General features: G+C 41.9%; 1 protein-coding gene across 1 annotated transcript in view; it reads right to left on the reverse strand.

Annotated features, from left to right (window-relative positions):
- The window catches only part of XDH (xanthine dehydrogenase), a 108,843-nt gene extending 84,712 nt beyond the window's left edge, over nt 1-24,131 (reverse strand). Inside the window, exons 1-2 of the mRNA XM_058801012.1 lie at nt 24,036-24,131; nt 16,798-16,911 (exon numbers count right to left, since the gene is read on the reverse strand). The gene's annotated coding sequence lies outside the window, so the exon portion shown is untranslated. The remainder of the gene's footprint in view (nt 1-16,797; nt 16,912-24,035) is intronic.
- Nucleotides 24,132-26,224: the final 2,093 nt, after the last annotated feature.

Here is a 26,224-nt window from a genome sequence, read left to right on the forward strand (position 1 = left end):
TCACTCATGTATCTCTTTCATGTCCTCACCCACATTCAGAATTCCCAGTGAAGCTGATCCTAATGTTGAGGAATAAACCAGGAAGGATCCAGTAGGGCACTCAGGTTGCAGATAGCGTTGGGGATAGTCAGTGAGCTAAATGCAGCAGAAACTATATGGAAAATTCAACATTATGTTGGATATCCAACATATAATTCTTGTGATTTCCTTACAGGGACAAAACCCCACCTGTGGCTGAGCCACAGCTTGTCTGAATTAATATTTGCTTTCTTTGAGCCTTGATTTAAAACCCCGACAGTGACCTCCCTTCATATTGACTAATACAATTGCCTCTCCACTTCCCAATTTCCCAGCCAGTGAAGCACAACACTGCTCCTTGGAATTTATTAAATACTTAGTTCACCCAGCAGGAGCATTTGAGCAGTCAAGTGCTACTAAGCATGACATTCAGCATCCTCCCCATAAACATGTTTTTCAAAATCTAAAGCCAAATGTAAGCACATCAATCCAATGAACACATTTTGCTTATAATTCTTAAGCCTTCCTTCATTGTTTTGGGAGATGACACAAAGTAGATATTAATTATTGACAAATCATACAGATTCAATGCTTCTTATAATTGCAAAAAGTAAATAAACCTAAGGGCAGCCTTCAAAACTTCCAGGTCCTTAAAAAATTATTACTAAGAAACTGGTCCTGGTACCCCCTTGTCCTGAATAACATTATTTTCTCCAATTAGTCCCACTAATGTCAGTAATATCACTCCTATAGGAAGAGCCACAATCAGGTTAAAAATGTATTTCTTTTCAGATAGATTTCTCCTAAGCATGTGCAGAGAAAAAAGGAAAGTAAAGGCATCAGGATCCAACCTCAGAAATAAAGAAAGTGAGTTCTAGCAAGAATAAACTCCCAAGAAGAAAGAAAAGAAAAATGAGAGAGTGCAGAAGAGATAAAGCCAGGAGAGGAGAATTTATCTTACACAAACAGAATTTGTGTTGGCCCATCCATCCATGACACAAGCACTAATGAGGCTGCCCATTCACAGAGGCCTCAGACAAACATACAGATGGCCATTTAAATCACCTCAATGCAGTGTGTGTATTGTGTGAGCCAGGATTTTCACTTGGACAGGGTAAAGAGGAAAAGACAGAGGGCTGGAGATGATGAAGATAGCAGGCCAGGATTATTGGACTTTTCCTATGCCTCAGTCTTCATAAGTTTTTCTATGAAAAGGCTCGTAAAGAGCTGGACTATAAAAATTCCAGACTTTACTGTTGGCATAATTGATCTCAGATATGTCACTACAGAAGGAGACAGAGGAGTATTCATGTAAGACATACAAATCTTGGAGAGGAACCAAGTGTAATATATAATCTTTCCTTCCAAGAAAACCATTCAGGATGGTATTGGAACAGATTTAGGCTTTTAAAACCTGTTCTCCAACCTGTAAGACATTTTGAACAAAAGTTTTTCAGGCTCACAATAAAGAACACTTGAATTTGATAATTTGATATTATTCATCCAGTTTGAAATAAACAATTCCTTGATTATACCTTCTTATTTTGCAGAAAGGAGACTGAAGAACTTCCTCTTTAAAACAGCCTTCAAAAGATCTGAAATATTACAAAAATCAGAGATCAAATTCACAGCTGGCACAAGTGGGCACCTCCCATTTTGACTAGGTGATCTGGGGCTCATAAAAACATTTTTTTCTCTGGATACAGTTGTTTACCAATACTATATCATTACTACACTGCAAGAATTTTTAGAAGTCTTTTTTTTAACTTATGGGTTGTGTTGTATGCTCTCTTTTTTTAGTATATTGTTGTTGTTGTTGTTAGTTGCTGGTTTTGGCATTTTACCCATGGGAGTAGGTGTGAAAACCTGCTTTCTGTTTCAAGTAATTTTTCTTTCTTTGCAGTTTCCTCACATCCCTTTTCAATTCTCTTCACAACTGCTCAACTTTGGTCTTCCTGACCCTTCTTTTTCAACACCCTGTTGTCTCTCTGGTCTTCTTTCTCTGGGGAGTTCAAGTTGCTACCTTCTCTTCAAAGCTGTTGCCATGTCAGCAGTAACTGTATGATAAACCCTTCAGAGGCCACAATCAACATTAGCAGCCAAAATACAGCATCAGACAGTCAGTCAGTCCCCTTTTATGCCTCCTCTGCTGTTGTTCTACACTGTCTACCTTCTTAGTCATCAGGACATGTGGCCCAAGCTGATTGCTAAGGGCTTGATCTGTGGTCTCTGCACTGAACATCAAGGAGAGACTCACACTGGGTTCAGCAGGCTGCAAGTCAGACCCTGAGACACCACCAGAAACCTCCGTCAGAGTGATGGAGGTTAGAAAATCAGCGAGGGAAAGCAAAATAAATACTTCCTGTAGAAATTAAACCCTATGCCCAAGTTGCTTACAAGTTCATCCCAAGAGCATGAGGAGCAGGGAATTGCTTGTCTAAACTCTGTGTGTTTGCATGTGTAAGTGAATGAGCAAGAGACATCCCGTGGGCCTTTTAGAGCTGGTTACATTTAGCTGCTTTGTGGCTGCTGCCAAATTTTTAGTAGCTGTGACTCATTGACCAACTAGCTGCCTTAACATCTTGCTTCATTGTCCTCTTTCCCTTATAAAGGTTTCCCCTCACCCCCATCTGAGACATCAAGAACAATGATTCCAGATGTAAGCAGAAAGTTTTCCATCGCAGCACATCACAGGACCTGCAGGCGTGCCTCGAACGAAGATTGCAAATGATGTGGGTGCTGTGAGCCTGATGAGCACCTTGAGAGCTGACAGATGACAGTGAGTACTCAAGGCAGTCTGCCTTGTTATATGGCTTCCAGGTGAATGAAAGATGAGTTGGCAAGACACTTTAAGATGTGTCTGTGCATAGCTCAGGAAGCAAATCTGAGCTCTTTGTTAAGCAGGCAGAAGTGTGTGGGATTCTGGGGGGACTTGTGAATAGAGAGGAAAAGGAAACAGGGATATTCTGAAGAAATTTTATCAAAATGCTCATTAGTTTTAAAGGAATAAAATCCCTTAGCTATTGGGGTGGAACAATACATGGAGGACTGTATTCCTCAAAAGAGCTGGGTGAGAGACAACAGCCAACCCAGGGTGAGATGTGGGCACAGATGTCAGGACACACAAATCCAGTGTTTGCAAAACACTCACACTCTCAGCCCAGTGAGCTGACACCCCTCAGCTCTTGTGCAGAGATGTTCAGCACCTGGCAGCACTGAGTTCCCCAGCTGAGGACACCAGGAGACTGCCTGGAGAGCCTGTCCCCAGACACATTGGGTGCCAGAGGGGCAGTGACAGTGACAAGCAGACCCTGAGAAGGATTCATCCAGCGGCACTGAGAGCTGTGGATGCTCAGGGAGTAGAAGAGCAGTGCTTGGTGCTGAGCATATTTAAGGCTTTTGAGCTCATCCCTCTCCATTTGACTGTCCCTAGGCAGGAAATAGCTAATTACCTTTCCATGGCAGGAGCAGTTCAGCCTCCTCCAGGGCAGAGGAGAGAGAATTGGCTGTAATGACAGGAGGAGCGCACAGAACTCTCCCTGCTAGTGGAGGGACTGAGTTGCAGCCAGCATTTAAAAGCCAGCATTTAGTATAACTGCTTGCAGTCGGTATTTACAGCCACTTCTCAATCACCCTTACATGGGAAAAATGAAATACTGTCGGCATAAAACTTACAAAAAAAGAACAATAGAAATAAAATTATGTTTTCTTTTGATATTAAATCAATCGTAATTTAAACAATTACATTAACAATAAGATTTTTTTTCCCCCTAGCCCTCCAGTGGTCCTTTTGAATTTCCCCCACAGCCATGGTTTGGAAAATCTGGTTTCAGAATGAGGGAACTATACATGCATTCAATAATGGCTCGAATGAGTGTTAAAGGCATTGTTCCTAAAAGGAGCTGTGTGAATATTTTAAGTTATTGAGCAGGAGGGGTGGTAACAAGAACAATAGAAAAACTAAATTATTATTATTATTTTGTCTCTTTAGACCTCAGTGCTGTCATATGTTTGCCCTTTCTCCTGAAGAGAGGTTTAGCTCCCTGATGGGATCTTCTAGGAAGCTGTCTGAGCTAGCACAATTATTGTGTCAAGCTCTTATCTCAGGGACCAAATAATGGAACCAGGCTTTGACTGTCTCCTCTGATTTTTAATGAACTGTTTTGTTGCAATTAGAACCTGCATTATTTTAACTGGGTCTAGAGGAGGAGTGTGTTTAGAAAGTGCTCAGGAGGAGTAAGAGATTATTAAAGAGCAGGTGGATTTAAAAAAAAATAAAATTAATTGTGAACAAAGAATATAAGGGAGGGGGATGGGAAAAGAGAGAGAAAAGGAATGTTAGGAAGGGAAAATTTTCAAGGAATAGAATTTGCAAGGAACAGAATTCCCAAGAACACTTCAAAGGAGTGCTATCCACACAGGCTGTAAAAGACTGATAAAGGCACAGTTAAACTGTGGACCTTTTCCCCTGGCTCGAGGGGGACACAAAGACATCCTGCACGCCTTGCCTGGAAGCAGATCCTTCGGGTCAAGCGCGAACAGGAGAGGGCAGCAGCGCTTTAGGCTCACGGTAAGGGCCACTGTGCAAGTGCCTGGGAAACTGCAGCGGGCAAACGGAGAATTGTAGGAAAATGGAACAGACCGATGAAGGGAGTTTGCTGGCAGGTACCTCACTGGAAGAAATGCCTGCATGGGAAGAGGATGGAAGAAAAAAGAAATCTTAAGTGCAGAGCAGAAAGAGATGTGAATGTGGCATTTCAGCGGTGCCTTTGGCTGGACTCGGCTCAACTGCTGAGTTCAGGATGTGAAGTACAGCCTTAGAGGAAAGAGGCTTCTGCAAGTTTGTTTGGTTACATTCTCTCTCATCCACACACCATTATACCCTTACACAAGATAAGAAATCCTATTTCAAAGATGCACAAATGGTACACCAAAGGTGGTAAGTTCCTTGCCAAACGTGGTACATGGCATCAGGACAGCACCTGGACGGCCACGCTCCCCTGCCAACCATTGACCCACATCAAGCACATCCATGGCATGAGTGCAGGGCACTCATTCTACAGTGGCTTGAAGGATTTCTGAGATGGAATCAGCACACCAGCACTGCTGGTTGAGCTTCAGATGAAGGATAAATGCTCTACTCGAATGTATTCTTTCAAATAAAATTCATAAATGAAAATAAAACCAAATCGACACCATAAATATGAGAACATTTTAAATCCTGGCAAAGATGGAGTAGCCTTGGTTTTACCAGTGGAAACCCCAGTGCAGTGACTTTTAACAGAGGAAAAAATGTGGTCCATTAACTTTTACTTTTCTTCTATGACAGTACTTACTAGAGGCAGTTGTGGATTCGTGAGCTGGGGTTCTCTCTGACTTATGACTTTAAAGTTAAACAGTGTGCAAAATCACATGGCAGAGAAATTCCCCCACACATGAAAAACAGCCAGGCCTATCAGGTGCCCTCCTGGCTCTGCTTCTTTTCTGCCACTGTGTTTTGCCTCCTTTAGTGAAGACAGAGTAATTCTCTTTACAACTGATGGTTCTGCCAGCACATTACTGAATAGGCAGAGCTGCACAGGTTTTGCTGCTCTGTCCCCGCTTCAGATCAGGCTCACAACCCAGAGAGGAAAATGACTGACATTCCAAAAGAGGGTAATGGTACATTGGTTCCCAGGGAGCTATTTTGTTCAATCATTTTGCAATACAGGTGAATCACTTTTATATTTTTAATTTCATAGACAATGTTTCAATATCTCTGTTCTATACATGAGGAATGGAATGAGACAACTGGGGTTTAATTTACTGAAGTCCACCATCCATGTAAATTAATTGTTTTTAATTGTTTCATCTCGCTGTGGAAATTATCAATAAAATACCAATACTGGGAGAAGTAATCTTGCAGATAACTGTGTGGGAATTATATGAATGGAAACACCAAATACACATAAACCTTCATAACCACCATCCATCTGTTTGGACAGGGACAGAATTCTAGAAATACAGGGATAACAACTACCTGATCTTTTTATTGAAACAGATATTTCTAGTAACTTTTTCTAATTGTAAAAGTATTTTCTGAGCCACTATATTATTACATGGGAAGTTCAATTGATTACACTTAGGATTTTTAGGGAAATGCAGTAAAGGAAGTGTGCTTTGACATTTTAAAAATTTTATATTATAAATAAGGGGTTTTAAAATTATTTAATTTCAATAGCCAAGACTCATTATCACTGGCACCTTAGCATACAACTGAAGGATTGCATATGATTGTGAATAAATGAATTTTAACACCTTTTTTAGAAAACACATATTTTCAATACTAAAGTGCTGGATTCTCTTTAGTACTGAATGAACCATCTAAACTTTCCTAGCCCAGTACATAGGAGTGGCACTTGATCTAAAAGCAAGTTCCCTCAGTGGTCACATCATGTAATGAAAAGTAAAAATATTGTGAAAGAAACACTACACCCTGAAATTTTCAAATAAAGGGGTGTCTAAATGCCATTTTGGATTTTCTGCTTAGTGGTAATATACTTAAGCTTTAATATTCTGACTCGGAATGAATAGTAATATTTCAGTGTCAAATTTTCCAGAAAACAAATATTCCATGCCTTGACCAAGTAAAATTACCAAATGACTGAGTAATCCATTTTCTCCCAGGCCCTCAGTTTTGTCAGCACTAAATTTACACACAAGCATTTTTTAAAGAGATATGGGAGGAAATGCATAAATGCCAAGAATGTTTGTTCAGGGAAATGACACACCATCATTTTCTCAACATCTGGTAATTCATGAAGGACTGACAAATTTTCTTTTGGACTTATTAAGAGTGAAGTTATCTATTCTGAGGGGATCTGTGATAAAAGCAATTTTTTTACTGTAAGAAAGTTTGAGCTGAAGCCTCCTACAAAGAGAGAAAAGAGACTGGAAGAAGGAGAGCTGCTTTTGTTGGTCTGTGGCTCAGGAGCATTATCCATCCTCCCCTCCAGAACTCTATTTTTAGATGGCCTCCACTGCATTAGATCAAATGTATAAATTGGATGAGGTCAAACTGTCTCTGTCTGTGAATATGCAGCTCCCAGAGGTATGCCAATGGTTGTGGAATTCAGCTGGCTGGTATTAACCTGACCCTTGTCAAAATCAGACTATAACATCAGTCTTTCTATTAAACATGGGCCTAACAACCTTTTAACAATTTGAAGCTAAACTCTCATTTAATTTATATTGATGCGGATGCAGAGATGTCAGCAGAAGGGTTTTTTCTGTCATATTTTCCTCCTTACTGTGTCAGCAGCTTACTGCCATCTTAGGTCTTTGCAGGAAAAGGATTATCATCCCTGGAAACAGCAGAAATCCCATGATTTCTATTTCTCTAGCAGTTTGACTTTATTCTGACCAGTATCATCAGACCACTTTTTACATTGGAGCACACTTCTGTAGCTATAAGTGTGTACCTATAAACATAAATAAACACACACACATTTGATACTACAACACTTATTAATTCATTATCTGGTCAATACAGTAAGTTTTCACACTTCAGCAGACCAAGAAACCACCCTCACTAAGTTCCCTTTTGCAAAACATGAACCTTTTTGCTCTGCAAGGCTCTGAGTGACTTGAACACCACGTGCCATTTGTTTGGCCCTTGTGCTAAGATGGAAATTTCACCTCAAAACTGTGCAGTGTGACTGGCAGCCCCAAGCTCTGCAAGATTTATGTGAGGCTGCTGGTGCTGTTGTGTCACTTGGTAATGTGGGGCTGTGTCTGTGGATGGAATACCACGCAGTGTGGAGGTGAGCTGAGGAATTAAATGGGATGGGATTTGCATTAGAGCTTCACCAGAGTTAATCAGCTTAGTCCCTGAAATCTGGCTGCAACTTGCTGTATGGCTTCCTGCTCTGGTCAACAGAAACACTGAGATACAACATACAAAAATGCCTTGAAGCAATACAAGAGGAAAGGAAGCAATTATTCCAGTTCAGCTAGATAAGTGCCTAAGGGATCAACTCCCCATCTAAAAAGTGTATCGGCATTCTCAGCCTCATGACATGGATTCTGCAATGGAGAAAGCCCACATATAGAATGAGGTCAAAAAGTTAGCTGCAAGTGTATTGTCTGGGCTTTAAATTTAACCCTGCCTTGTGTCTCAACCCAGATGACTGAAGCATTCTGCTAAGTCTTTGCTGCTTGTGATTACATGTATTTTAAAGCATGTGGAAAGCTCTGTGGCTCATTCTTTTCCAGTGGAACTGGAGATTCAGTTCAGCAAGTATACAGGGCAATGAATACAGAGATCATCAGTTCATGCTTGCAGCCTATTAATTTTACTGAGTATACCTCATTATTTATCCTGTATGCATCAAAAAGAACACCCATCCTAGACTGAAATGTGTCTGGATTCACATTCACATTGGGGAAAAGAATTGCCAGACTGGACTAGCCTAGTGTCAGTCCACATAGTCCAACAATCTGTCTTTGATAATAACTAGCACCAGATACCATAAAGGAAAAAAGCCTCTATCCAGCAATAACCCCAGTCATTTAAGTGTTTTACCCCAATCAGACAGAAGTTGGTGCCCAAAGCATGAGGTCTTTTCCAAACATTTGCTAATCCGGCTGGAACATTATCAGTGTAAATGTCTGATTCTTTCCAGATCTTGCTTGCCTTGTCCAGAGAAATGGTGTGGAATGAAAGAGCAGTCAGATGAAGAAGAAGAAAGAAATTTACAAAATGTGGGATATAAACAAAGAAGGCTTGGGACAGAATTAAAAAAAAAAAACAGAGAGAGTGTCTGGAGGGGAAGAGAGAATGAAAGAAAAAGTCTGTCCTTTAAAAATGACAGGATTCTTTTACAGCTCCCAAACCTGTGAGGCTTACCTTAAAGGGAATAGTTTCTGACTCATACACTGTTTTGAAAATCCAGCAGAGACCAGCAAGATGTCAAACCAAAATTCAGCTATCTCTGCAAGTGTGCTGATCAAAGTTCTGCCCAAGACAGAGCAGCAGACACTGTGGATTATGTCGACTCAGAGAAGTCAGAGTGACCACAGAGAATCCACAATCCTAGATCCTCTGCCCCCAGTCCTGCAGAATGCAACAGTACAAGGGTTTAACATAAAAAAGGACTGGGATTTTATCTTCTGTGAAGCTCAAGAGGGTGGAAGGAAAATCTCACTTCATTGATAGCGTTAGAGTTGAAGGCTACAATTGCACCAAAGATAGTAAGAATTAAGGACTATCGAGATTTGTGCTTTCAAAGAACTAGTATAGAAAAATGTCTCATGCTCTTGCCCATGAAAGCTGATAAAGAATTAGGATAATATGCTCTAAATATGGTTTCCAAATCAGTCCCATGTGAACATCCTGCTTTGGGAGACTTCAATAATGACTTGCTCAGGGATGCAGTGCACAAGGAGAGGTGGAAAGGAACATATAAAATCCAAAGAGTTTGCAAAATAAAGGAAGATTGAGCTCTCAGAGTCATAACCTCAAGTGCAGCAGAGAAGCTACTTTCTAGGGTTCTAATATTGAGAGATCTTGCAAATGTGGACTCCACATGTGATAAATAGCCCTGCTTCCAGATCTGAAAAAGTTTAAAGGCATAACTAATGACATTGTTAAAGATAATTTCTGTGTTGATAGATGTTAGTGCTGACATTTTCCATTTATTATTTAAGATTGTTTTGGACTTGTAGAAACAGTAAGTGAGTGCATTTTGACACTCTGATGGGAATTGGACATTCACAAATTTCTTGTCACCTGGCAAAGTCAGTTAAAATGTTACAAGCAATTATTTTAATCATGCTGAAGATTAACCATACTTTAAACCGTGGGTTCTGGAAATAAATTCTAAATGCTAATACTAATGAATTACTGTTGTGAATGGATCATTAGGTAGAGGAAACATTTAGTTTAACTGGAATTGCTCCTGAGCTGCTCTACATACATTATATGGGGCATGAAGCTGAAACCAAGTTCTGTCCTTTTGAAGTAAAATACTACAGCCCCATTCTGGGTTTAGTGTCTACTGTAAAGGGACCAAGGGAAATCAGACCAGGTGCCTTGTTTGGATGACCATTTTTAATCCAGCAGACAATTTCAACCAAACTGGACTGTGCATTCACAGACAGCAAGCTGTGGCAAAGCTGGTCAAAATAAAAACTTTACTAGGGCTCTCCCATCATGAAAAGAGACACTTCATGGGAATACCACAGAAACTACAGGAGACTGAGAATTGGTCTGTAAGGGACAAGGCCTCCTAATGCATGAGGCAGGAAATTCAGGAACATCTTTATGTAGCTGCTCCTTGAAAGACATCATCCAAGGCTGTTAAAATGCAGGTCATATTAACCTTTTCTTCCCTTGCATTACTTTGGCTCTGGCTCCAGACAATGGTAAAGTAGCTGCAAATGGGGCAAATATGCTGGTATGAACTCTTTCTCCAATAAAACTCTTTGGGCAAACCTGTGCCATGTTGGCAGAGTAGATGGGTATGAAAAAGAAAAGCTGTGTAAAGCTGACATATAACTGGAACGTTCTTAGACTAGAAAGATCTATTATTGACAGATAGTTCTTGCTGGAAGCACAAAGTAAAGTGAATCTAATACTCTGAAAGCCAAGCTTGAGATGTGTTTCACATTGGTTTGAAGCCCATTTTGTGAGACTTTGAGCATCCTCGGCACTGGTATTGTTTGGGCCAGGGGGCTCCCAGACTACTTTGATGAACTCAAAGCACTGTGGAGGACTGGGCTTGCCACTCTGCTCTGCCCTGGGACTCTTCTGTGTTTAGACATCTGAATCTCTACATTTCTGCAGGAGATCCCAGCAATCCAGATGCAAAGACACTCCAGAGCAACCTTGTCCAAAGGGTAGACTTGTGCTGCACAGCAGCATTAGTCATAGATGGAGACAGCAGCTTGGTGGGTAACAACTCTAACACAGACTCCGGAAGTCAGCTTCTTTAGAGATTATGAGGGTCTTAAAAAAAATCCTCCTATTATTTTCCACAGAAAAAGCATTTAATGGGCACAGTTTTCAAATGCCAGGATCTGCTGGAAGTGCTGTTCAGGTGTCCCAATCTCCTTACAAACTCCAGGGGTGCTGCACAAAGTATAATTCCTGTGCCTCTAAAAGATGGAATTGTCTTCTTAAAGTACACCAACCCTCCACCATTCCCTGCCACCTGGATGGCCACTTGATGGGGCAGCTACTTGTCTTGACTGCTTCTTTGATGGGGAAGCTTTTCTGATGGAAAATGGGCTACAAGCAGGGACTGTTTCTAGCCAGCCAACCACACTACCCTGAACAGCGCTGGATTAATTCAAGACTATGCATGGAGTCCAGGGTTCTGTGTCCCAAACCTGATAACATGGACTGAGAACTTGAACTATTTCAGGCTGCCACATGACCCTGACATGTTAACAACTTGGGCTGTGACTGAGCTGGGTTAGATTCAAACCCATGGGCGAAAGTAAAAGGTTTTGTGTTCCGTTACTGGCGCCAAACGTTCTGTTTTCTTACTTGGCTTCAAAGCATTTAGCAAGCACCCGTTAGCACTTCACTCTGTATAAGTAATGTAATAACTGGGAGAGTGATGTGGGAGGAGGGACATGGTGGGCAGGAATCATTATCCAAATTAGGTGTTAAGCTTTGGCTTCTGCCCCTACCTTTGGTGAGGGTTACAAGGATTAGTGGAGCGAGGGAAAGGAACTTCTGTTTCTAGAGCATGACTATGAAAATAGACACACTGGTAACTATGAACAAAATGGAAAAAGTAAATACAGTCCATGAAGTAACACCATCGGGAAAACAAATGTTCTCAAAGAAAAAATTTCAGAAAGTGCATAATTCTCTGCAGCATGAAGCACTGAGAGCCAAGGTCTGTTTTTTTGGAAAAGTTCCTTTGCATCTGGATCCCCATCAGACTTGGAAGAAGTCTAGGAGGGCTGTGGTTTGGAGTGCGCCGGCACTCTCATTGCAGATTGTTCCATTTTCTTTGTAATAACAGCAGAAGTTTCATGTCTGACATAGAGAAGCCCCTGTCCTACTCTGCCTCACCTGAGCTGTGTTTTGCCACAGTCCAGACACTGAGGAATGCATAGAAAACAAAAGCAGGAGCAGGATATTGATTCCCACATGAGACTCAAATCACAAATGCTACTTTTTGCTGTAACTCACCTCAAGGCCTGCTTTTGCACTTCTTGTGTGAGAAAGAGCCTGACACAGAAAGCAGCAGAAACTGGGAAAAAAGATCAATGTATACTTGCTCAATTCAATCCCTGAGAAGAAAGTATTGTGGGGCATTGTGATGACCTCATGTTCCAAACAATGACACAACAGCTGTTAGCTATGTCAGACCATTGCACTGTGTAGCATCCACCAAAGAATGGCAATGGCAGTGTGGAGCATTTATATGTAGAACATTAAAGAGCATCTCCCATTCTATGATCCATCTCAACTCATGTGCTGGTAATGCTGCCTTACAGCTTGGAACACCTGCAGAATTCCTCAATCAAAAAGTCATTGACAAACTGCATCTATCTTATGTGAATAAAGAATTTAAGGAAGTTATTCTTGTCACTTTTCCTCCTTTGAGGAGAAGTCTGCACGAACTGAAGTCATGAGGCTCTTTTTGGCACTCTCAGGAATAATCCCTGAATATAGTGAAAAGATATTACAAAACAAAATAAATTTTTTTTCAGTTATAAATTCCTGGGAACACCATTGCCAACAGACTGCAGAACAATTTTTATGTTTAGGAAGCGATACATAATTTAAAAGTCATACTCTTTGGCATGACAGGAGAAAAAAAATCTGCAGCTTATTGTCTTTCAGATTCTAAATATTTTTTTCAGTCTGGTGGTACACCAAACACTTTTATGCATTTGTTGACATGTCCAGTGCATTTGGCAATGTGCAAAATCCTTGTTATTTGGGTCAGACAAGTGTCCTCAAAAACAAGGCAACCCAGCAGGCCTTCCAAGGCAGGCTGTGCCAGGCTCTGTTTGTGGAAGTGACTGCTACCCTACAGCAGGCCCTGCTCTGCACCAGGGCTGTGGCCTCTGCAGGGAGCTGGGCTGCCTGGCTCAGCCTCCTCATTCTCTTCCTGAGTGCTCAAGGTCAGACCCAGGAATCCAGTGCCCTCCATGTGGGGCATGCCAAGAGGCAACACTCTTCATGAGCTTCCTATCACTACCTCTTGGCCCTGGCCCCAGAACTGGCTGATACTCATTTGGCAATGCCCCTTATTTCATGCCTCCCTGCTAGAAGTCACAGTGGAGAGACAGAAAAACAAATGGGCCATAAGAGCAAAACCTCTCTCTTCCCAAAATATAAGTCTGTGCATAAGAAGAGCCTCTGGAGCATTTGTATGAGCCTACTGCATGAATTGATGGAATTAAGTCCTCTTATTTATTGTACATGAGAGATTCATCTTCCCCTCTCCCCTCCAGGTATAGACTATCATAAAGAAAAGGCAAAATTTAAATCCTTAGTCCACTCCCACCAGGCCATACCCTCCTTCCCTGCTCCATTCTCCCTGGCTGCTTGTTTCTTTGTGTCACTGGTAGTCTGAAATTAGAAGCTGCTGTCTCATTTGCCTGGTAATTGTACCTCCTTTAGAGGGGAATCTCATTTTACAAAAGTTCAAGAACTGAAGAGTTTACCCTGGTTAGCAAGTTTGTTATCTTCAATGCTCTGACTAAAGGCAGCTGGAAATGAGGGTGGCACATATCTATGATGGAAACTCTCATATATGATGGAAACTCTCCATAGGCTTGAAAGAGGCTTGAAAGCTGGATTTACAAAGCATTTCCTGGGCACTACATGAATACACCCTTTCTTTAAAATGTAGCAGGTAGGATCCAAAGATCAGATATGTTTACAGATACAGACAGAATGATGAAGCTTTTAAGATCTCAGACATGGGGATACAATTCTCCAGAACTGGTGTTTGAATCAACTGTTTCATGTCTCCAATGAAACCTTATGTTGCACATTGTCCTCATTAATTTGGGTAGAAGTATTTCTTTGAGTGACAAACCTGTAAATCCACTTAATAGCTGTGAGATTCATATTGCCTTGTCTTTTTCTTGCTTTATCATGTATGTCACTGTACCAGCTCACTTGGATGAGCAACTGGCTCATTTTAGGGGTGTGTATGGTAAGATCCTAAATGTACTTCTGAAGCTGCATTTAAGCAACAGCCCTTCTGAGATATGAGGTGCTACCTGGGCAACAGCAGCTGTCAAAAACATCCAAACCAAACAAGCTCAGCCCATTTTTCTCCGTGACAAAGATGCAGATGTTGAAAGAATTTCATATTTACATCAAATACCACATCCTTGAATGCCTCAGTTTGCAGCATACATAAGCAGTGTTCAGCACACAATTTCTCTCATTGCCACTTTTGGTACTGGCAGCCAGGCAAACCCTGACATACAAACACTGCTCCTTTTTCTCTCCAGCACTACTCAGCTGCTGCATTTGTTGAATTTGCTCGATGGTGTTTCTCATCCCAATGGAGAGTGCTTCTGATCTCTATCTCCAGAGGCAAGGCACAGCCTTAACAGCCCACAGATGTGCACACCACGGGGGAAGCAAAGGTCTGTGGGAGTTGACAGGTGAGGATGGTGGGAGAACAGGAGTATGGAGCACCCTCAGCATTCTGCCTGCTGTGACACTTGGCACAAGTGTACAATATTCCCAACAAACCCCCCTGGCTCCAACCCTGTGCTGCCCACTGAGCACAGGAAGGACAATGTCCAGTGCCACAGTGCCAGCATGCCCAAGAGGAAGCACTGTGGGATGGGCATTTCAATCCCTGCTCTATTCCTGAAAGGAATGCACTGGAGCTAAGGAAGTGGATGGGGTGAAATCCTGTCCTAATTATGTTAATAGGAGTATTGTAATTGTCTTCAGTGGAGCTAGGCTTTTTCTGCAGGGAACTTGCTGGAAAATGCCAATACCCACTTGTATTTTCCTCTTTCAGGATGAAAATTAGGTACAGCACACATTTCACACACTGGTGTACAGCTGTCACCGTGGAAACCCTGTTCAATAGAGTGTGAAAACTTTTACAGGACTGGCTGGGTTCATAAAGTGTTGAGCACCATTTTTCCCCCATTAATTTTATTACAGGTACTATCATTCAAAAATTAGGCAAGCTAAGTGTGTACAAATAACTGTAATTATACACTCAGCTGCCATGTATGTCTCTAAAACAAATCCTGTACTGTACTTTTCAATTAAATTTCACTCTTCAAACATACCACGATGACACAACAAGAACCTCTGTATTTTTCCAAGTGTATACTAATTAGGTTTTCCACTGCAACATCTAGGAGTATTTGCAAATGGGGAAACCAGGGTACACAGGAGTCACAGATCTTGTCAAAACCATGCAGCCAAGTCCTGGCAGATTCAGGAATGGAATCCATGAGTCCTGACTCTTTAGTTCCCCCGCTCTGATCACCAGACAACACTCCCTTCCTCTGAAATAGGCTATTTTGATTGAAAACAGATGGTGTACATTTTTGGCACAGTGCTTTTTAACTATATTAAAATGCTCTGAATGAATGTGTGCTTATATCATACCTATGGATGTATACATGTATATACATGCATGCTGCATCTCTGCACACAGAAATAGGTATGAGTTAAGGACATATTAATTTACATATATCATATGCAAATGTAATGGATATGCTGAAAGATACTTAAGTGCAGCTGGACAGCTGACATACCTAAACACATAAACTGTAATCTTCAGTGATATTGTAATTACATACTAAGTATTCTCTCTCTCTAAGCAATAGACTTTATGCTCTTGATGGAGTGTCCACTTTGATGTAATTCACACATTAAAGTTTTTTATCATTTGACAAAAAAATTTAGTGTTGTTTCTGTAAGGGATGAATCATATCCTTTTTCATTAGGTCCAGGACCAACCTCCATCCTAGCTGAACAATGCCTTTAGTGGGCACTGCCTACATATGTATTGTTGTGGATTTTTCCTGCAACTGCGTTATGTCTTAAATATCACACTTATCTTTTGGATTTGCTCTTTCTGTCATAGTATTTGCCCTTGAATTAAGTCTTCTCTAAACAGTTTGTTTTCAGCTAAGGAGTGGCAAACCCTGGATTTGTTGTCTGTCAGGATTAAGATTTTCCCACACATCCTACCCTGGAGGAGATGACAAGGAACAGCTTTTACTTAACCAATTCCTCACCTGCAGCCTTGGGTCAGGTAAAGATTGGCTGCTGCATCAACAGGCAAACAGCTTAGGAGACATTTTCCATGGCTGTAAATCACCAGAATGGGCTTGTGTTGCTTGTTCTCCTGTGCATTCCCAGTAAAGATGAGAAGGTGGGCCTTGAAAGCCACTCACATGGGATATGTCCTACTTACAACCCCCTTTCCACAGTCCCTCCCCACTGACTCTGTTTCCATTTCTTACATTGGTCAACTGGATTTTGCCCTTCACTTACTGCAAAAGAGGTAAAATTTTAGCCTTCAAATCCAGTCATGCAGGGGGAGTTGAAAACAGCTCATTCCCCAGGGGTATCCCTTGTTTGCATGTTGACCCCAGCCCCCTCACACCTTACATGCACAGAAGTGAATCAAAACTGGGGGTAAGATTAGAATTTGGGAATTCTGTCCTTGCAGAAAGGGGACACGAGCAAAAATAATTATCTTGGTCTGTGCTAATTTCTTCTGGGCTGACCCATGAGTGTGTTTAACAGAAAAAGGAAATATTGCGGATACTCACTGTTTTTCTGTCCTTCTTGGTTTTAAATCTACAGAAGTAAGGAATCAGAAAATGCCTGCAAAAAGGTTTTGAAGAGGTCACAGAAGCAGAAGTATGCTACAGTGCTGCATTAACCTATGGATAAACAAAATATGGCCACTTAATTTAAGAAAAAAGAGCTTAATCTCTTTCAGAACTGTAAGTCAAAATCCCCAAAAGTAGCATTGATGTTTTCTGGTTTCATACTCGAAGCTGTAATGTGGTACTAAATCCTCCACAATTGTGTTTATAACATCAGGTAGCAGTTGTTAATGAAGAGTATACACTACCTCAGCTCTTAGCCTGCACAGAATGGATTAGCATGTTTATATTTTCCTGCCTGTTTGTTTTGCTACAAAACTAGTATTCTGACATAATCCATTCTTAGTAAAGAATTTTTTAATGCTAATTTCCTCTGTATCAAAAGATAAAGTAAACATATGTACTCAGGATAACTCTCTTGCAATTCAATACACCAAGCTATTTTGCTCTAACTTTGCAAAACTAAATATAAATTTCCAAGTAGAAAAAAGTGTTAAAAGGAAAGTCTGTTCTTGCAAACTATTATGTGGTAACCAGGCCTCTCCCATATCAATAAAAAGCTCTCCACAGTGACACTCTTGCCCTTTCTCTAGCCATTTTCTGCCAGGTAGGAATCAGAGAAATGCAAAACAGCCTTAAAAGCTCCATATCTGATCAGAAGAAACTCTCTCAGTGCAGGTCAGGCACCGACGGACAAAGATGTTGTTCCATTTCCCTTTTAATAAGCCATTCCAAAGAAGGCTGTGTTCATTTTTCAGGCTGCTGTATGGCATGAACAGCCTGAACAAAGATTCCCATCCTACAGCAGGCCAGTGCTGCCAGGATGATGAGGCTGCTGGAAGGCAACACAGCTTGAGCTGCTCTGGAATGCTGGTTGCATGCAGTGCTGGATCTTCTTCCCCTGGTTCTGGTGGGATTCAGACTACTCTCTTGCCATTTCAGGTGGAAGTGGGCTCTCTGTTAATAAGCTGTCTGATGTTTTTTCATGAATACTGAACTAAAACTTTAGTTTCTGGTCATAGAAAAGTCATATGGACAGTGCAACATGCAATGTATATCCAATATGTAGAAACTTGTTTTCTCTATAGCACTTTCCCTCTTTAATGCTCTGAAGTTTTTTCATGTTCCCTCATTATCTCCTTATCTTTACCAGTCAGAGTAGATACCCTGTGATAAACATGTGCAGGAAACTAAGCCCCAGAAAACTCCATGATTAGCCTGAGACTACTTGGTGAACTGGCTGGAGATGGGAAGACTGCCCAGCTCTCTCAGTAATCCACCCTTGGCCCCAGTTCAGCAGAGCACTTAGGTACTTGTTTAACTTAGGCAAGATACAGTGCTTCAACTGTGAATCATAGACCTTTTCGTTATTATCACTTTTACTGCAGGGCGAGGGAATTAAGTCTTAGGGAAGGCCTTGGAGCAAACTGCAGCAATAAATTGAATATCCTGCGGCTCTGCACCCTGGGTCTGTCAGTGTCCCTGACCAGAGGGACGATGAAGTTCAGAGACCTCAGCCCAGCTAATTTTTTCCTCCTGTAGGAGACAGCAGTGAGATTAGTGACTGTAGGATTGCTGCTGTGTAGAGCTGTGCTAGCCATAGCTGGAAGCTAATTATACATCCACTCGCCACTTCCCTCATTATTCATTCTTCATTTTGTTGGGAAAGCCAAAAAACCAGCTGGTAACTGCTGATGTCTTTTCTTTTTAAGAACACATAACTATGACCATCACTCTTAATAGTAAAAATACAAATATTTTTAGCATCTTCAAAAGTATTTTTTCATTACCAATTTCCATTGGAAAATTGGAAACTCAGTGAAATGAAATCCAAAATGAAATCCTGCCCTTCAGGAGAAAGCCAAGAAAGTGATGGCAGCAAATGTTGGACTCCAGGTGATGAATGTAGCTGGACCTTCCTTCCTCCTGATGCACCACACATGGAAATTGTTGGTGTTCTGAACTAACTGAGGAAGAAAAGGTTTTGAGATATAGCTGCATTATGATGAATGTTTCTATGACATTACTTTACTGAAGTTTTAGAAACATTCCACTTCATTTAATGATTTTAATTCGCCTCCAGTGTGTTTTGGCATAGTTTGGGATGTTGAGGGGAGGCAGCGACATCTCCGTGGTTAAGGCTGAAGCTAGCTTCTGTTATAGCACCCTGTTTCCATCCCTTCATCATAACTTTGGCTTGGAAAGCTGCTGGAGCCTGAAGCTTGCCAGGTCTATTTTAGTCACTTTTGCAAAAACTGAGGAAAACCAGCCAAATTACTTTCAAGTTACGAGTTGCTAAAACTTACCCTGATTGAAAATATTTGCTTTTAATTAGTACTTTTAGTCCTTGTCTTCACTTTGATTGATTGATTGAGTTGAATTAACCCATAGCAATATTCCTGCCTTAAGAAAAATTCACTGTCACACAAACTTGTCCCCTGAATGACTGTGGCTGCAGAGCAATGTTCTTTTCCTGATCTGTGTGTGCCCCACTGGGAGAGGTTATTGTCCATGACACAGCCTCTGGAGCTTGTCTTTGCCCACACACTGGAGGCTGCCCCTCCTTTTGATGTCTGAGGGAGGCCTGGGCAAGGCCCAGCTCATTTCAGCCGAGGTGAGCTGGGTTGCTTGAAGCAGTGACAAAGTGATGCATGGCTAACTCACCCTCCTGCATGGAGGCAGGTAGGGAGGGAGTACTGCTGCCAGCAGATCTGCTCTCACCTCTCTCAGGGAGGCTCCATTCACTGAGGGAGCACTATCAACAACACAAAGCTGTACCACTGGCCAGCCCCTCCTCCCACAAGGACAATTATTCCCGGTGCTATCCACACACGAGGATCCCAGCCAGTGTTATGTTCACACTTTTTGATTAAACCAGTACAAATATTTGCCTTTCTCTACCTCAAAAACCACTTGTAATCACACTTCTAACCTTTCCATGTAATTAAATATCTTAATTTGTGCAGTGACAGTTTACAAAGAAAAATGGTTGACATCGTGCAAAGATATAAACCACTCTTAGTTTTCATAAAATTAAGTCCAAACAGTTTTGTTTGTTTCAGAAGGAATTATGAGTTCACTTATGCTCTTGCTGAGATCAAGGAGGCTTTTTTTGGCATTGGCTTGAGTGGGATCATTACTGAACACAACACAACATTTCCAACTGGTTAGATTAGATGTTAGGAAGAAATTCTTCACTATGAAAGCGGTGAGGCACTGGCACAGGTTGCACAGAGCTGTGGATCCCTGCAAGTGTTCAAGATCAGACTGGATGGGGCATTGAGCAATGTGGTGGAAGATGTCCCTGCCCATGGCAGAGGGGCTGGAACTGGATGATCTTTCAGGTCTCTTCCACCCCAACCATTCCATGGTTCCATGATTTCAAGGTTTTCTTCTCTCTGGGAGGTGACCTGAAGTTACCTGCTGAGTGGCAAGAGGCCTTTTCTTACAACAAATGTTTTCCACAAGCACCTCAAATTTTACAGAGCACTTCATTTTTTCTGTTAGTTTTCACTGCAGAATGAATCAATGTGCAAAATGTACTACTGACAAACAATGAAAGTGCTGGTTTCTAGTCATTGTTACCTGTGCTAGTGCCATCACTTACTTAAAATGTGATGACTGATTGCAAATTTAATCCATGAAGGCAGAGGTGGGGCTTGCTGCCTCTCCTTCCAAATAAAATTTAGCAAACAAACTCAAAATGTCAACTGTTGATAAGCCACAATATTGCTGTTTCAATTTGCAGACCATGATGAAAGTGTCTCTTTACATTAAGTCCTGCCTCTGATTAAAAGAGACTTCTGTCTGAATTGCATTTGCTGCCATTGTCTGTATCTATTCTCCCAATAAAATATGCATTTTAGACCTTTGATCCTATTTCTGCAATTCTTAAGTAAAAAATAAACAACATAAAATAGAGGCACCACTGTTTTCAATATATCAGTATTCTTTCATTAAAATTCAAATAAACCAAAACAGTATTTTAAAATAACAACTGAATTGGTCAGACCTCTAATCTGAAAATTCCACAACCTTGGGGAAATCGAGATTAATGTGTGATCTCTTGAACTCTCTTTGTAATAAGCTAGGCACTCTGAGACATAAAGTTAATCCAGCTTCATCCACCCTGTGTTCACATTCCAAATCAGGCTCTTTCTGGTCTTTTTTTCCTCTAAGTACAGAATTTGTTGGGTTTTACAAGCATTTTCCCTCATCCCTCTTCACAAGCTTCCCTCCCTCTTTCTTGCCAAACTCCCGGCCCTTGACTTCCCCTTTCTAAATCACTCTTCCTTCCCAAATTAGTCATCGTGTTCCCTCCCTCTCTCATCTATCCCATTCTTCCTCACTTCATCCTGTTTCTTCACCCAATCTCTTAGGTGATCTCTTAAAGATCTCTTAGTCACAAGTTTCGTCATTCTTCACCCCTTCCATCAATGCTACTTACATGACAGTAGCAGCTCTTTTTTAAAAATTACTTCCACAGTGAGATCCTCACTGAATTAATCTCTAAGTACACCCTTTTAATAAAACAAAGTCCATAATGCATCCCTGGGTGTTCACCAGCAGAAGAGGTGCTCATTCTAGAGCAATAGACATTGAAAGCCTTGATTATGGACAATAAAAACTATGAACCACTGCAAAGAGAGGAGGTTTACAAGCAGCTCTGGTGCTGAGTAAATGCTGCTGTAAGTTGAGCAACACTAGCTTTGTATAACACTAATTTTGTATAGGCATCAGCCAGACAATGTAAATGCATCCACTTTCCTGTTGAATCAATGGATTATCTGTACTTTGTGTGGCAGTGGCAGAAATTTGCATCCATCCAGTTTCACAAATAAATATGTGGTCTTCCTCAGCACTCTTCTGTTTAAGAAGCCACTTGAACTGACAAAGTCCTGACAAAGACATTGAATGACCTTTCTATGTCATTAAATATCATCATTTAAGGGGTGAATTATCTTGAGGAGAGTTTAACTTTTGAAGATGGCATAACACAGGTAACAGATTCTGGACACAGTAGAATAAACATCAGCAAAGATAGACAAATCCACAGGAAAGAACCGGATTTTGGAGGGACTGAAGGCTTGAAAGGTTGCAGACAATTGCAGACTACAAAAAAAAAACAAGAGAGAAAATAAAACAACAGTCTTAGATTTATGTTACTGAAGAAAGAAAAATAAGAAAAGAATCTCAGACTGCTACACTGACATTAATTAAGGTTTACAGCAACCCTAAGAGCTTTGGCAGCCTTGGCCCCGCTTTCACAGGAAGAAAACAACATATTGAGAGATGAAACAGCATTGTTAGAGTGTAAACCAGGGTCCTATTTGGAGGTCAGAATGAGATGTGACTTTGGTCAGTTTCTAGTCTGCATCATAAAAGCAGGATTCAAATTATATCAATTTCACACAGTTATAAATGTAATTCCATTACTTCCTCTCCTCTTCTTTAATCACAGAGGTTATCCTGTTTCTGTTCAGAGCACAGCACCCCTGGACACTTCAACAGGGTCAAACCTGCTTCATTCTTCACAGAAAATTGTATGCTAGTGGTGGCCACATTCTCATTAGTTTTAAATGAAGACTAAAACCAGGGGGATGAGGGCAGTACAGATCCAGTGTAGTGAGATCAGCATGATTCAATTTCTCTCTGAGGTGAAATTATTCCATTCAGCCATTCACAGAAAATCGTTAAGACTATAAATAAGACTCCAAAGACCAATAAAAGAAGCATGAGGGAAGAGAAAGATAATTCCATATTTACAATGCCTATATATATATATACATTCATGATCATTGTTTTGGGATTAGGTAAATATTAAGCATCAATTTTGCCAGGTACCATTTAGTGCTTGTAGTTGGACTTTTCTGTAGACCTCACAGGAGAAACAGGTCTTGGCAAGGGAGTTAGAGAGGGAAAGAATTAGGGAAAGTAGATTTACACGTCTTTAAAAACGCTAAAGTGTGTTACTAAATGCATTATTATAGGTACTGAGACTAATTAAAGTTCTGCAACAGCCATCAGTTTCAGTGAAGAGATCTCTCTGTTCACTAGGATTAAGTTTGCTCCAGCAGCAAGATTTATGTGAAACTACAGTGAAACAGATTTTAGAACAAGTGTTGCTCGATTCACACATGCTGGTCTTCAGTGTCCTCCTAGAGTGCAACCACTGTGTGCTCCATCTGCAGCTACCTGCATCTCTTCCAATAACCTAAATTATGACTACAGCTCAGGCAACAGCTGTAGGACCCCTGTTCAAACAGTACCATCCCATGTCTATAAACACACCCTCTAAACTGGGTGCCAGCACTGTTTTTGCAGAATACTACAAAATTTTGCTCAGGAGATGAAATGCTGTATCAATACAAAAAACATGTGTCTACAAAGTGAAGTTTCAGAGAACAGAAAAGCCTGGATGCAAAATTTTGCCAACACATAAATGCCATTCTTGAGGCATGTAGTAGATCTACCTGTCACAAGGTAGATCACATTATTCACCTGCTGAATGAAGTTTGAGGGGGGGGTCTCTTGAGTTTAGAAATGGTTTGCACACCAAAACCAGATATCTACAATACTTCACCAAGAAACCCCAAACCTTTGTCCCTGAAAAGGCTGTTTTCTCTATTATACCAACAATATATTATAATATTAATATTTTTCTCTATTAAACCAACAAACTGAAACACTCAACATATATGTTAATATATAAAACTACATTGTTTCAACCATATCCTCCTCATTCCACACTATTCCCTCTGCTGCTATCAGCTTGCTTAACTTACTGTGAGATATAAATTCCTGATTATCATTAGTTATGGTTGATGTACTGTAAACATTTGTAAAGCTAAGCAATAAAACGAAAATATTATAGCAGTATTATTAAAACAAGAACAGGGTGAAACAAACACATGATAATTATGAAAGATACTGGGGTATGTTTGCACAACTTGGGTATATTTTTAGGACAGCATGTCTTAGTGACAGAATGTATGAGGGAAGAGGAATTTCTCCCTGTTACACTGAATTATTTTGTTGGCTTTCTAAATGTTCTGGACTAAAGTCTTATAAGGCAGAGAAATGTTTTTCCATCCCACAGGTGTAGTGTGAGAATTACTCATCTGGTACATAGATAGTTCCCAGCAAATAAATGTGTCAGCAGTCATTGTTGGTATTACCTGTTCCTCACAGCTTCTGTGGTATGACAGCTGACTACAGCCCAGTGGGTGTATCACCAGTTGTTACGTGGATGCCTTTTCTTATTTCTGGACAGGCTATTAAACAAGGAGAGAACAAAAAAATCCTGGGTTTTGTGTTCAACTGTAGCTTATACTTGGTTTTACTTGCAGTCTCACTCAGGCTGAGAAGAACACTGAAAAAAACTGGCTCGATGTGGATATTGACAAGGGTTCAGTTTCAAAACCAGAAATATAGGGAAATTGACCGCCTTTGCTGGGGAGCCATCCTTGTTTGCAAACACTTGGTCTGCAATTAAAACAAGGAAAGACTTTATAATTGGCTAGGGAAAACACAGTAACCTAAGTAAATAAGTGAAATATCCACACCCATCATATCTCTGGCACTGGTTCTTCAGCTCACTTCCCTGCCAGGCCGTGCCAAAGTCCAAGCAGCTAACATCCCTTTAACTCTTAGTCTCCACCATTTTCCCTCTGCAACCCTATTAATGGTTAATCTACGCTCGGGATGAACTTGGATGACGTGTCTCCAACCCCTATAGGAAGTGCTATCTGATCTGGGCCACCTACCCCTGCAATAGCAATTTATTTTTATTGCTGTCATCAGGCATCCCCCACCCCCAGCTTCAATCCCAATTTCCACAAGTTCAGCAGAGAGCCAGCAGGAAATGCCTTACTCTCACTGTGAAGCCGCCTGTGTGCCACAGCTCTGGAGCAGGCTCCTGCCACAGAGGCACAGCTGTGACTGCAGCACCCCAGACACTGGCACAGGGCTCTTGTCATCCCAAGGGTGTACCTCAGCACAGGAAGGAAACCCTTTCCTTATTAGTTTAATCCTATCTTCTACCCATCACTTACAGTTGTAGTGGTTTCTGACACTTCTTGGAGGGTTTTTGAACAAAAAGCTTTTATTTCTTCATTCGCCAAAATTCTGCTCTGCCATTCTGCATGCACAAGGTGGGAGTCACTGCTCTCTCTAATTTTGCACCAGTGACTTTACATACAACTGAGCGATTCTGAACAAACATATGGGACTTTAATCATGTTGTGTAGTACATTTTACTGGGTATGTAAGAATGTTGATATTTTAGATCAGCTGGTAAAAAGGCCAGTTTAAAAAAGTAAGTGTTATACAGATGCTTAGTCTGGCAAAACCCAATTGAGGGTCACCTGTTGGTTACTGAACTGAGGAAGCAGATGCCTGAGCTTTTTCCTTCCCCTGAGCTCCAGAAGATGCAGGGCTTGGTGGGCTTCAGGAGAATGCTGAAGCTCACCCACAGCCAATGACCTTTGGGGGCTGTGGGGCCTTCCTCCCCTTTCACCTGGCTTCTGGGGAAGGCAGAACTGAAGTGACACTGAGTTGTCTTAGAGATGACCTTCAATCCCCCGAGCACCACAGCGCATCCCTGGCACCTTTGCCCAGGAGATGTGCCGCGGTGTGCCGGTGGGCAGCTGCCATTTTCCGCCCCTCAGGCGGCCCTGCAGCGAGATCAGCACAAAATCCTCCGATGCGCGTCTGCGGCTGAGTCTATATCGCCTAAAAAAACCCACGTTGATCAACAAGAATATCCTCCAGCTCCCTTAAGCGATATGGGCTTGAAATGCCCGCAAAAGGAGCTTGTCTGCCCGGCGTGTACTCTGGTGGCACGGCGGGCTGCTCGATGAGGGGAGGCCAGCGGGGACAGAACCGTCAAGAACCGACGCATTTTCTGTCACGTTTTAAAGGCCCCGAAGCGTGAGGGAGCCGGAGTCCCTGCTCGCACCTGGAGCTCGGCAGATCCCTCGGAAGGGCAGGCAAGCGCTGCTCCCCTCACCCGCCCTCCATAACCAGGCCGGGATTTTTAATCAAAAGCCTCATTGCCGGGGAGGCAGCGAGCGGAACCGGGCCGGGCAACGGCGGCGACCGCTCCCCTCGGCTCGGGGCAAAGCCCGCAGGGATCCCCGGCCGGACGGGCGGGTCCGCCCGGGATAGCCCAGCCCGGGCGGCCGCAGGAGCTGCGCTGCGGCCTCCCCGCTCCCGCCCTCTCTCCCTCCCGTATCCCTGGGTCCGCCCGTATCCCTGCATTCCCTGCTGCAGCTGCAGCAGCAGCAGCAGCAGCAGCAGCAGCAGCATCCCCTCCTCCCCTCAATCCCATCAGTAGCGGCGGCCCCGGGCTCGGCTCCCCGCGCTG

This window comes from Ammospiza caudacuta, chromosome 3, assembly GCF_027887145.1.
Source record: "Ammospiza caudacuta isolate bAmmCau1 chromosome 3, bAmmCau1.pri, whole genome shotgun sequence".
NCBI lineage: Eukaryota > Metazoa > Chordata > Aves > Passeriformes > Passerellidae > Ammospiza > Ammospiza caudacuta.